General features: G+C 37.1%; 1 long non-coding RNA gene across 1 annotated transcript; it reads right to left on the bottom strand.

The window, feature by feature from the left end:
* Window positions 1-629: 629 nt before the first annotated feature.
* On the bottom strand, window positions 630-7,214 carry LOC147522692 (uncharacterized). The gene is made up of 3 exons (XR_015195510.1): window positions 7,128-7,214; window positions 6,959-7,022; window positions 630-1,052 (listed from the first exon to the last, which is right to left on the bottom strand). It is a non-coding gene; the product is annotated as an uncharacterized LOC147522692 (long non-coding RNA).
* Between the last annotated feature and the right edge of the window lie 6,053 nt (window positions 7,215-13,267).

Below are 13,267 nucleotides of genomic sequence, written 5' to 3'. Positions count from 1 at the left end.
ATTTTAGCTTTTGTCTTTTTCTCCATATCAAACCAAATTTTGTTTTTGGTTTTGTCTTGTAGCCCAATTCAATTTAAACTTTGAATTGGTACGTGTCTTCTCACATTGCAAGGTGGCACAAATTTGTGACTATCTCTTGCCACCTGCTTATGCTGACTCGTCATGCCTTTTGGGCCCGCCGAGTGGGTCCACTTAGTGTGTCCAGTGGCAGCGCTGATATTGGCATTTTTACAATTTTCTGTCTTTGCGTAGAGTTGGTCGCCCTGGTCGCTCTGGCAGTTCACTAGCCAACGTCGGCATCTAGATTTATCAAATGTGAGCTTCGAAAGTTTGCTGCTTCTTTATATGTGGACCCGTTCTGCACTGGTTTTGTTTTTTTTTGGAAACTTTGGCTCTAGTCAGGCTTTGTTAGGCTTCACTGGGGTTGAGTGGGGAACTTCAAATATTCCAGTATTCCCATACTTCGTTGCATGTTTTATCATTATATTCATGTTAACTGCGGAAACCTGCAAAAGTACAAAAATATAATTATTACATGATTATTAAACACATAATCGATCAAAATGCTATGTCTCTCCGGGTTTAATATTACAGTTTTGGGTGCTTATCACACCCATTATCCCACCTCTTGAATCAAGGGTCAGATTTAGGAGGTGCAACCAGAAAGATATCAAGCCATTGGATTTTTCTTCATCAATACTCAGCCATTGGATCAAACTCATTATCATATTTGAATCCACGCCCAAAAGCTATAAATATGAGTCTCATTCACCCACAAAAAATATCTGGAGCTAGGAATTCGGAGTTAATAATCTGGACCTAGCTATTCAGAGCTAATAGCCTAGTAGTTTTCTTTTCTTGAGTGTTCTTTTTTTTTCTTTTCTAGTTCATCATTCTAGAGTAGAATTTCTTTAGTTTAATATGGAGTTGAAGGTAAAATTTTGACTTCGAGGTTTTTCTAATGAAGTTCTTCGTCTTTAGTCTTCTTTTCCCCTCTTTCGATCTTGAGTAGAAGCTTCTTTTCACCAAAAGTTGTTTTTTTCTCAAATCACCTGTTTCAATCCAAAATTCACAGCTGTCAATTCCAAATGAAGTTTATCATCATCATTCATCAACAATCAATCAAGATCATCAATCAATCAATCAATCTACAATCAAGTATGAGACAACATTCCAAACAAGGTGACATTTTTTTTTTCTCTTTTATTTTAATTAGTATTGCATATTAGGATTATTTTTTTTAGTTTTATTATAGCATATAGTTATTAGTTTTTTAATAATTTAGTGAAGATCATCCAACTTGGTAGATTAATGTTTCAAGCTTTCTTCATTTGCATATCTTAATACATTACACCTCAATAGAAGTAAGGCTGGTTTTACCAGGCGAGTGTAGGTGCCTAACACCTTCCCACATCGTACCTTGACTCCCGAACCCAATAATCATATAGTTTCGGGGCTAGTCCTTCACATAGGTTTTACTCCAACTTTTATTTAATAAAGTTAGTGGCGACTCTAAAATAAATTGCATAGACCTAGGTACACATTTTTGTACGTACAAGTTTTTTGGCGACTCCGCTGGGGATGTCCCTAGAGAGTCAGACTTATGTTTTCTTTTGAGGTGTTTCATTTAAGATAGGAAAGAAGAAGGCTTATCCGGCAGCCAGGATTAAGATTATCTTGTGCAACCGTTAACTCGCTTATGGAAATGGAGAATCTACCAGCTAATTCTCCTCAAGGGTCTCTTCCACTAGCGTCTCAGCCAATGGTTAGTTCCCCACTTATCTCTCAAGGTGAACAATCACTGTCTAGCAATGGACAACCACCCCAAGGAGGTGGTCAGAGTCCAACATCATCCCCTCCTAGATCGGAAGAACTAATGAGACAAGCAATGGAGAGAATGTTTCAAGAAATGCTACCAAAATTCATGAACATGGGGCAAGGACAATTGTCTCAAGGGCAATCCACTCCGCTACCACCACCAAGGTTTGATTTTAACCTACCTACTCCACAAGCTCTGCTGCCTACTAGGAATTTCATGCATAAATCCACCCAACTACAACTTCCTATACCAACTCAGACTCCAAGCCAACCCATCTCTTATATCGACCCTACCTACATGGCACAACCCACCGTTCACCATTCATACTACAACCCAAACCAATATACATCCACACCCATGTTCTACACCATTCATGTTCCCTCCTCCATACATCACACAGACACCACAACCTACCACTTATATGAACACCCAAAATCAAATTCCTATCATCCAAGATCAATACCAAGGCCCAGTGGCAGATAGATTGAAAAAGCTTGAGGAGGCATTAACTAAGATTAAAGCAGATGAGTTCGATTTGGATAGTTATTGTCCATATCCACAAATTAGGGTTCCACATGGTTTCGAATTCCCTAAGATGGAAAGATATGACGGAACTGGGTGTCCTAAAGCCCATGTGAAAATGTACGCTAGCTACTTGTAGCCTATGGGAATCGGGCCAGAACTGTTGGTCCAATTATTCTAGAGGAGTTTAAAGGGTGCGACACTGACTTGGTGGATGAACACAGATGCTCAGAAGATGAGAACGTGGGATGAACTTGCAACAGTTTTTGTGACCCATTTTTCATACAATACAGACATCCAGATGGGTCGAAGACAATTGGAGGCACTCAAGCAAGGTCCGATCGAGACATTTCCGAGTATGTAACCGGTGGAGGACTAAAGCAGCTCAGATTCTAGAGGCCGTCGAGGAGGGCCAAACATATTCGAATGGTGGTAAAAGTTTGAACTCCGAATATGCAAATCGATTGAGTCTCAGCTATCATCCATCTTTTCAGGCTATGGTTTCGGTAGGGACTCAAATTGAAGATGCTTTAGCTTGTGGAACTATGACCTCAATTGTATCTTCAGGTTCAAACGATGCTCGAAGAAGAAGCCACCTTCGCCATCATCAATAAGCAAAAAGGACACACACGCTTATTGTCACACAAGTCTGAGCCTCACCACACGCCATTGCATGCAAGAAGAGGTGACAACTCATCCTTCTTCCAATCAGATTGCATATCCTCCAAGACAACAAGGATATCAAAATAGAGGGTTCCCTAAGCCACAGAGACAATTCACAGAGCTACCGTACCCATTGTCGGTTATTCTCAAGGCTTTGATTCAGCAAGGCCTAGTTACACCATTGCAGCCTAGGCATCCTCCAAATCCACTACCATATTGGTATGATGCCTCTAAACATTGTGATTTCCATCAGTCTATTAGACATCCTACAGAAAATTGTGGAGCTCTCAAGCATGCGATACAAGATTTGATCGAATCAGGGAGAATTGATGCATCACATCTCGGTATTCCAAATGTTGTGACGAATCCATTACCGTAATATAATGGAGAAGTTCACACATTAGAGCCTGTCAAGAAAAGTTCAGCCTCATTCATTACCCCACTCAAGCAAACATCCAAGGTTAGTGCCATGTCGCTCTTCAAGCCGTTCAATTTTCAAGATGCAATTAAAGATTACAAGGCACAAACACAAGCAAGGCCCAAGGCCAAGGCTATATCGTTGGATGAAAAAGTGGCACCTCTGTTTGCTGAATCACCAACTAAGAAGACACCATTACCGGCTCCACCTTTGTTGCATGTTCTAGATAAGGAGTTTGATAAGCCTAAAGATAAGGTATATACTTCACCATCTTCTTTACGACAGTTGAAGGTTTGTGAGCCAAGTTTGTTAGAAGACCAAAAGGTCCAAGAAGTGGTACTTGAGAAGTCTACCAAGTCTATGTTCGAACTAGGTGACCAGGATTCTCAAAACATCTCCCTGATAGATGATGCAAAAGATTATGGTATCGAGCTCTTTGACATGTTTTGTCCTCCTATTTTTTACGAGGAAAAAGATTCCATTTCTGCTATCAAGATCACTTCACTAGAATACAATGAAGAGGATTATAGTGATGCTTTCACAACACTTTTCTCTGAAGACCAGCTCATAATGGCTAAGCCATATTCCAATGTTAGGCATTTTGAGAGTCTTACTCCTAGTCCCAAAGACTTGACATCTTCCTCACACTTGGAAGATCAGATGCCGAGCTCAAGAAAATCGAAGTCATTTACCATTGCAATATTCTAGCAGGTTATTCTTCTAATGACCTTATTGGTGTTTGGTGAATGGGACTACTCTATGTTTGTCTCTTCAAGATCTAGTTCTTATCAAACCCAGAACAAGTTGACAATAGAGAGGTTGGGAAACACCACCAACCATGGTCATATGAAATGGCCATTCGATCATCACCACTACTTTCAAGCTAGGGGCACGTCTAGGCACTCATGTGTCTTTGATGGCATTCATGCACTAAACCCAGGATGGAAAGCTGACTTCGTAGGGTGTGTGGCGTATAAATCACAGAGCATCAAGAAATTTGATATGTTGCTCATGGAGATACCGCATCATTTAGGAAATTCATCACTCATGCATGGAGCTGCAACACTGGTTGAGGGGTTCCGGATCAATTTCTCTCCTATATTTGATCCCGGTCCGCTGATTGGCACAGATAAGTTTTCTACTCTCAATTAGTTTGTTTTATTATTTTATGAATAAAAAAGAGAACAAAAATCCAAAATCCAAAAAAATCAAATATTTCAAAAATCCAAAAAAATTCAAATATTTCAAAAATCCAAAAAAATCAAAAAAAGTTTTAAAACTCCCGTAGATATGATTTACCCACTTGCTTTAGTGCAAGATGATTGAATGACTTGTGTAGATTATTATGATCCCATCCCCCCCGACGATGAAGAAGGAATAGACAATGAAGTTGTTGAGTCCATTCTTTCTCATGAGCAGTCTGAGGATTGACAGACGCTAGTCATTGTGGAGACAAAGACCATCAACCTTGGCACCACAGATGAATCACATTATGTGTAGATTGATATAACCTTGATCCCCTATGAGCGTTGAAGCCTAATCAAATTACTGAAGGAATCCATAGAAGTGTTGATCATATCTATAACAATCTATTGTCTTAAGGTGGTACATGATTTTCATTATTCGAAGATGAGAGAATCACTCCCCGAGAAGAAGAGATTGAGGAGGAAGAAAGTTCAGTGGTTATGTTTGAGAAGATTTTTCAAATGTCTAAGATCACCAATATCAACATCAGCATTCATCATTATGAATTTACCCTCGTGGAGAGGGCAAAACTCCACAACATCATTTGATCAACTACCCTACTGAAGAAGGGGAATATTCTGCATTCCATCAATCAACGACTACTTAGCCAATCATCCAATCAGCTACCCTACCGTGGAGAGGGCAAACTCCATATTGCATCCATCAAAGACATGAGAGCTATCTATCAAAGAAGTCAATTGACTCGAATCTGACTACATCAAAGAGCAGAATGCTGAGAGGAGTTCATCTACAATCAACATTCTTGAGAGCCGAGGTATATGAAGGAGGGCATTGATGTTCTACTGGGACTTAGATACCAATGGAGACAGATTGTTGCAAGTAAAGCTGAGCAAGCAGATCCAGACTAGAGTGGAATCAATGAACCAGAAAGCTCAAACCCAACAGTGAATGTCCATTCACTATAAAGATTCTACATGAAAAATCCTACCAATGCCGACCAATTAAAGAGGTACTTTTTTTAACCCAACTTTGTTTATTTTAAGATGAAAAGTATAATGGAAATCTTAGAGAGACGATGGAACAGGCCATCTTTGATCGTTTTGTTTTTAGCCTCATAAAACCCACCTAATATCATATGTTACCATTAGAATCCCATTTGAGCCTTAGCCTATTTTTTTGTTTTCCCACAATACAAGCCCATATCTTTTAGGAAGCCTAATAAATCTTTGGCCTACCCATAGATTACTCATACCCACTCTTATAGAACTTGTCATATTCTAGGGGCATCATTTCATCCATCTTTGATCACGAAACAATCACCCCCCATGTTATTTATCCCAAGAAGATGTTGAAAAAAAATCATAGTGCCAGGGGCAAAAAAAAAAAACCGTCAGAACTCAAAATGCTTAGAGTTGCACAAAATAATCAATGCTAGTCCAAAATGGAAAACCTAAACAAGGGGCAGTTTCGTTTGAGATTTGGAATCATCTCACTACCATCATTCCAATTACTCATCCCTTTATATGACAAATTCTACTCCAAAAATAAATTTTGATCATATCCCTTCTTTCTGAGCCCGTCACCTAAGCCTACATTATAGTCCTATGAAAGTCCGCTCTTGATCTCTAAGTCCACTATATCTCCTAGTTAAGAAGTACTCAAGGCAAAAAAATATATATATATATAATAATAATAAAAAAAAAAAAATGGAAGGCATTGGAGGATTCACTACTAGTGATTGCGATGTATGAGGAAGTCGTCTCCAAAAGATTGGTCCTATACTTTATGCTCTGTCTGTTCTGGAAGAAAGTTTTGGGCGTCGTTCAGTGCTTTGTGAAGGTCAAACAATCAAAGGGAAAAGAATATCATCTAATTCATAGGTGCCAAGTTTGATCGTACTTCTATCCTGTGGTCATCCTCATGCTTATCTTTTTGTCGGTAACTCATTCCCGCCCTCACTTGTTATTCAATTATCTGTGGTATTTCTTATTCTGTGAAAAAAAATTGTTTTGTTTTCCATGGTTTTCAAAATTGTTTTCAAAATGAATTTAAAAAAAAATTTTGATTTGTTTTCAAAAACTTGGTTTGCTTTGGATGGCTTTTGATGAAAAATCTAGGATTTCAAGCACGTAGAAAATTCTAAAGCCAATATTCCTAACTAAACTATGTACTTTTTGTACTAACATAGCATTCAAATAATTTGGTCTGCACATCCATCATAATCTAACCACTCATGCATATTCACGCTAATATAGTTGCATTTGTTTTCATGCATATCATGTATATTTCACTCCATTGTAATATGTGTAGTGAGAAATAAATTGTCTAACCTTTGCTGAGGAAGTGTCTCCAAGTTTTATAGTTGCTAAATGCCAAGAGCATGTGAGAGCAAGGCTGCCATTGGTGAATAAGGTAAGTGAGATTCCATTATATGTTGCCCCAAAGAATCATTGTTAGTTCGAAAAAAAAAAAAAAAAAAAAAAAAAAAAAATGTGTTACCATAGCATGGCGTGGTTTGTAGTGTGTGGCTTAGCCATCGCTTCTTCTCTCCTGGACATATAAGGTACGGCTCTCCCATCACTTTTTTCTTCACTAGACAGTGGGAAGGTATGTTTATTCCTCCTTTGGTCCTGTTTATATAGGTGTGGTTGGACGGGTTTAATTAGAAAGTGCACATTCATGTGTGATTGAGCGGTGGACCAGTTTACAAAAAGTGAAACTGTTCGTTTTGTCCGCTTTTGGTTTACTAAATAGAAACGTTTCAATTTGGATAAAAGACAAAATGGTTTGACCGTTCAAAGTTTCTTTCCTGTTTAAAAAGCTGTTCTAATTCAATTATTCGGTGCAAGCACCAGATAAGGAAGGTCGGGTACCCCTTACCTATTTTGGCATAAGGTTCGGTCCTGTTCAACCAGGTTTGGACCCGTTTGATCCGGTTTTGACCAGGTTGACCCGGTTTTGACCAGGTTGAGTCGGTTTTGATTTGTTTGACTGTTGACCAAGTTTGAAAAAAAAAATAAAAAATTTCAAAAATATAAAAATAAAAAATGATGAATATTAGTACCATGTGGTTCTTATCCTCCAGCATGAGAAAATATTCATCAAATTTTGTTTTCACCGCACTATTGGCAACCACTTGATCATTAATATCATTTCGGTAACTCCATTTGTGCAACATTAAAATTGTTTGAGAGAACAATGTCAGTTTTACTGACAGCCTCACGGATGGATCAGCCTAAACTCATAGTGACACTCTTTTCCAATCCAAGTATACTTGAACGTAATTGATTGATTGATTGATTGAATTTGAATATCATCATCCCCAGCATCCATCTTTCATCTCCAGCACATCTCTTATCTTCCCCAGCAGGGTTTGTCTGTGTCTTCGTCCATCTTCTTTATAATCTCCCATCCCCAGTGGATCTTCTTGCTCTTTCCGGTGAGTCTTTCCTTTGGTCAGTGTTTGGTTATCACCATTATATGAGAATCTTTAATCTAAGTCAAAATAATGAATGAATTAATCTATCCATTTAATTTCACCAGTTTTCCAAAATGAATTTGAAAATATCGATTTCAAAAAAAAAAAAAAAAAAAAAAAAAAAAAAAAAATATATATATATATATATATATATATATATATATATATATATATATATATATATATATATATATATATCCCTTGATTTCAAAAAAGTTGTTCATCATTTTCAGAAAATATTTTTCAATCAACCAATATCATGTTACGCGGTGTAAGTCCGTCCGATGCTTCCGCTAGCATTGATATTTTGTATTGTGGTATAAGTCCGTCCGATGCTTCCACATATAATCTAGTCACCATGTTGCGTGGTATAAGTCCGTTCGATGCATCCACCAACATTCAATCATTTTTAAGCCCTCACAAACAACTTGAAAAAATTGAGGATTTCAAATATCGAGGAAAATGCCCTTTTTCAAAAATATTTTTCAAATGAATTTTCAAAAATTGCATGAGATCTTTTGGCTGGAACTTGGCAAAAATGGTTTGTCTCCATGGCTTTGCCGTTCAGTTGCAAGCAACCTCCGCCAAAGAAGGGCAACTGTAGACACCCCATTTTTGCACCCCAAGCATAATTTATTCACGATTTTGCCTTGAATTAAATTTGATCATATAAGGTGATTTATTTTCTATAGTCTTCTTTTCTATATCAAACTTCTTTCTTTTCATCTTTTTTTAGTGTCTTTAGACTCTCCTCATTATGTTCTAGCTATGGTTGAAGTTTCGTTGCTTTCTGAGTTTTGAGCTGAAAATGACCAAAATGCCCATGTAACCCTTTGGAGCCCAAATCTCATTTTTTCCACTCTTTATTTGGATGAGATTATTTCATATTTGAATTCCCCTTGAAAAATCCTTCGAAATGAGTACAAGCTTGCCTAGGTTCCTTTTGGATTTCAGAAACCCTAATCTTGCCCTATCCCGTTTCAGCCCATTGTGCGCATTGTTGAGTGCAACAATATTTTGGAGTAATATTTCGACCCAAGGGTGTTTTTAAGAGTTCATGGGCCTTCCTAATTGATTAATGAACATTTTTTGTGAATAAGAGTTTGCCTAATTTTGACCCGGTCAAAGGAAATTTCCAGTATTGAAAATATAGTCAAAATAGGCATTTTTGTGGATTTTGGACTTGTGCTCGTGGGCTGTGGATCCAGCTCGAGTTGGACCTTTTCATTAGGTTTTCTAGCCCATTTTCAAGCCTCCAAAAACCTATAGAACCTTCTTTATTTGTTTGATTTGATTTGATCCCAAAAATCAAGAATATTTTAGAGAATATGCCATTTTGGAGCCAAGTTTGGAAACCTTGGATTATGGGCTCATTAAGGACGTGTAGGGTTTAATTATTTGCCCTAATCCATCTAAAAGATCCAAAGATCAAGGGCCAAGATTGCACCCCTTATCCCACATCTTGAATCAAGGGCCAGATTTAGGAGGTGCAACTAGAAAGAGATCAAGCCATTGGATTTTTCTTCATCAATACTCAGCCATTGGATCAAACTCATTACCATATTTGAATCCATGCCCAAAAGCTATAAATATGGGTCTCATTCACCCACAAAAAACATCTGGAGCTAGGAATTAGGAGTTAATAATCTGGACCTAGCTATTCAGAGCTAATAGCCTAGTAGTTTTCTTTTCTTGAGTGTTCTTTTTTTCCTTTTCTAGTTCATCATTCTAGAGTAGAATTTCTTTAGTTTAATCTGGAGTTGAAGGTAAAATTTTGACTTCGAGGTTTTTCTAATGAAGTTTTTCGTGTTCTTCGTCTTTAGTCTTATTTTCCCCTCTTTCGATCTTGAGTAGAAGCTTCTTTTCACCAAAAGTTGTTTTTTTCTCAAATCACCTGTTTCAATCCAAAATTCACAGTTGTCAATTCCAAATCAAGTTTATCATCATCATTCATCAACAATCAATCAAGATCATCAATCAATCGATCAATCTACAATCAAGTATGAGACAACATTCCAAACAAGGTGACATTTTTTTTTTAATTAGTATTGCATATTAGGATTATTTTTTTTTTAGTTTTATTATAGCATATAGTTATTAGTTTTTTAATAATTTAGTGAAGATCATCCAACTTGATAGATTAATGTTTCAAGCTTTCTTCGTTTGCATATCTTAATACATTACACCTCAATAGAAGTAAGGCTGGTTTTACCAGGCGAGCGTGGGTGCCTAACACCTTCCCACATCGTACCTTGACTCCCGAACCCAACAATCATATAGTTTCGAGGGCTAGTCCTTCACATAGGTTTTACTCAACTTTTCCTTAATAAAGTTAGTGGCGACTCTAAAATAAATTGCATAGACCTAGGTACACATTTTTGAGCGTACACATTTGTTAGTCAGTTTTACAAATTTAATAATACACAGCCTGCAGGATTAATATTTTAATTCGACTACATTTCAAAATATAATAAAAATTTAAGACGTAATTACCTGCAAGATAATACTAAATCCCTATATTTGCCCCTTGCTAGATTTAGTACGCACACCTCATCCATGCCTCTAAACAAATACGCATAAATGGCACCGCCAAAGTCAATATCTTTCATGACCGACCTATCCAAAAGATCCGTAACAAGGGAAAGGCGAATGGAACTTGCTCTTGTTTTGTGAAAAGCTTTAGTCAAACCATATAAAATAGAAAAGCAAGTATGTACTCCTCCTCGTGATCAGCCCCTAGCTCCCACCCTTTAGGTTTCTCCAAAATGTAATTCACATGCCTATCTTCAAACCATCTACATTGTATCCCAGTGCCTGTCCAATTAGATGGAGTCAACCTCAATGCCTTAGCTGGATCATCGTCTTTAAATTCTTTTCCAGGAAATAGCTGTTGCGCCGTTTCAAAAGTCTCATAACTGCGGTTAGATTGTAACAATCTTCTTCTCCCTATACTCAACCTCGTAAGCATGGAGAAATCTAATGGGGTGATGGTGGCCTCTCCCGAAGGAAAGTGGAAGCTATGTGTGGTATGTGTGGTATCCCACCAATGCTCAAGTAAGGCGTACGTTAGTGCCTTGTCATTTTTCAAATATGGCACGTCTATGATACCACCAAACGGAGTCGCCAATTCATATAAACCCCGGCTCCTTTCTACTCCAGAGAGCTTTCCAAAAAAAATTAACTGATTCCTAAAACAACAAATCAACCAAAGAGTTACACCCTGTGATTAGTCATTACATAAAAAAAAAGGTTCATTAATTAAAATAGTATACGATTAGGAATTCAAACACCAAAGTTTGTTTATAGACATTTAAACAAACGATTTCTAATCATGTAAATCTTAAATAAAAATATACTAAAACTTACTTGGTTTTCAAGCACTCGCTTTGATACATGCGTTTCTGGGCTTCGAATCAGTGGTGGCCATGTTGTTGTGGATTGATAAATGGTGGAAAAACAATGGGTTCAAGTGTGTTTTCATCCGGTGTTTGAGCGACAAATTCGTCTTCTTGCCCCAAGTTTCTTACACTAGACGTTGTTGATTCTTCTTCGTGGAGCTCTTTACCACCAAATTTTTTTTTGCGAAGAGGCATTGGAAGAGAAAATGGAGAATAATGGAGTTGAGAGAAAGAAGAAGGAGAGTTTCGGTCTACTGGACTGTTTTTGTGTTTTTTCTTTTGCAAAACAAGTGACACGTTACTCAAAGTGACGTGCTTCTTAAAATAGAAGCGGGACGTTTCTTCAAGAAACAAAACAAAAGTGGGACGTTACTTAAAGTGACGTTTGAATCAATTAATTTCTTAAATGTCAGTTCGACAAACGTTCGTCCTTGAAAATACACTTTGCTCATTTTGCCCCATTGGAAACTATTCAGGGTGTATATTTTGCTTGAATATATCATACAAGAGTGGGGGGTGTAAAATCCTAGTGGCACCTATGTGGAGCCTATGTGGGAGTGTAAAATTACACCCTCCATTGGAGATGCCCTTAGGAGTATAAGTTTAAAAGTTTAGGCTCTGCTAAGCTTTCTTTGATGGTTGATAATTTGATTTTCTTTTTCCATGAAGTTATATACTAATTATGCTAGCCTAACTAAATTGTAAGTGCCAATTGGCCATAACTACCAAATTCAATGTGAATCTTTAGAATATTTTATTCAAGATATTTTAGCCATTGATCCCTAAGTACGTGCTTATTAAGGCGGAAGTTCTTTAGATGAATTTTGAAGTTTGAGACGGTAATATGGTGTGCGCGCAAGTACAAAAAACAATCAAGTGTATCTGTTACAGTGCATAAATATTTGATTGGGAAATAAAACTTGAATAATTATAGATACTTATCACAAGAGTTTTTATATGAGTTTTATATAATCTTTACCGTACCTTTTGTCATGATTACTTAGTATATTCTTGCTAGGTGGACTTGGTTTTGGTTTACTTGCTACTAACTATAGAGTATAGATCGGCACAAGTTTTTTGGTATAGCAAGTGGATATTACGATCAGTTCTTTAGTAAATACGTTGACATATTGGGTATTGATTTATTAAGTTTTTGATGCTATATATGCATTTTATAGATGATACATTACATCAACATTGCTTCTATGTAGAGCTAAGATTATGCGCCAGGTGAAAATCAAATGTGGCCATTACTTGATTAAGCCAACCAATATATGTACGTAAGGTTGATGTGTGCTTCTTTACAATATAGGTATATATTTGGTGTCAATGCATCGTAATATCATGTGGCAGTCTCCATTATGGCAATGCTTTTGGGATCCAAGTGGTCACGCGGATAGAATTAAAACTATAAGTGAACCGCAATATTAACACTTAAAACACCTTTTCTCTTATGCTATCAATTTTGATTAATTTTATGCTGCTTATGTGCAATAGTTGTTTAAATTGTTGATCAAGCCCTGCATAACTAAGTGTAGTTAGTAGTACTAACTACATTTTTGTGTAGATTAAAGGGTGTTCATTGAAAGACATACTACCTGGGTTAGGCTTACCTTGGTTAAAAGAAAACCAATATTTTAAAATTTTGCTCATTGACATGAGCAGCACCGCTAAAGTATATCGGAAACAACCGAAAGGTAACTATCACATGAGTCCATATGAAAAGCTTAAAAGTCCAATAGAAAGAAAATAATATATGGATT

The sequence above is a fragment of the Coptis chinensis genome, chromosome 1, assembly GCF_015680905.1.
Source record: "Coptis chinensis isolate HL-2020 chromosome 1, ASM1568090v1, whole genome shotgun sequence".
In the NCBI taxonomy this organism is placed as follows: Eukaryota; Viridiplantae; Streptophyta; class Magnoliopsida; order Ranunculales; family Ranunculaceae; genus Coptis; species Coptis chinensis.
Note: the sequence above shows the minus strand (reverse complement) of the source record. Positions and strands in the feature narration are given on the sequence as shown.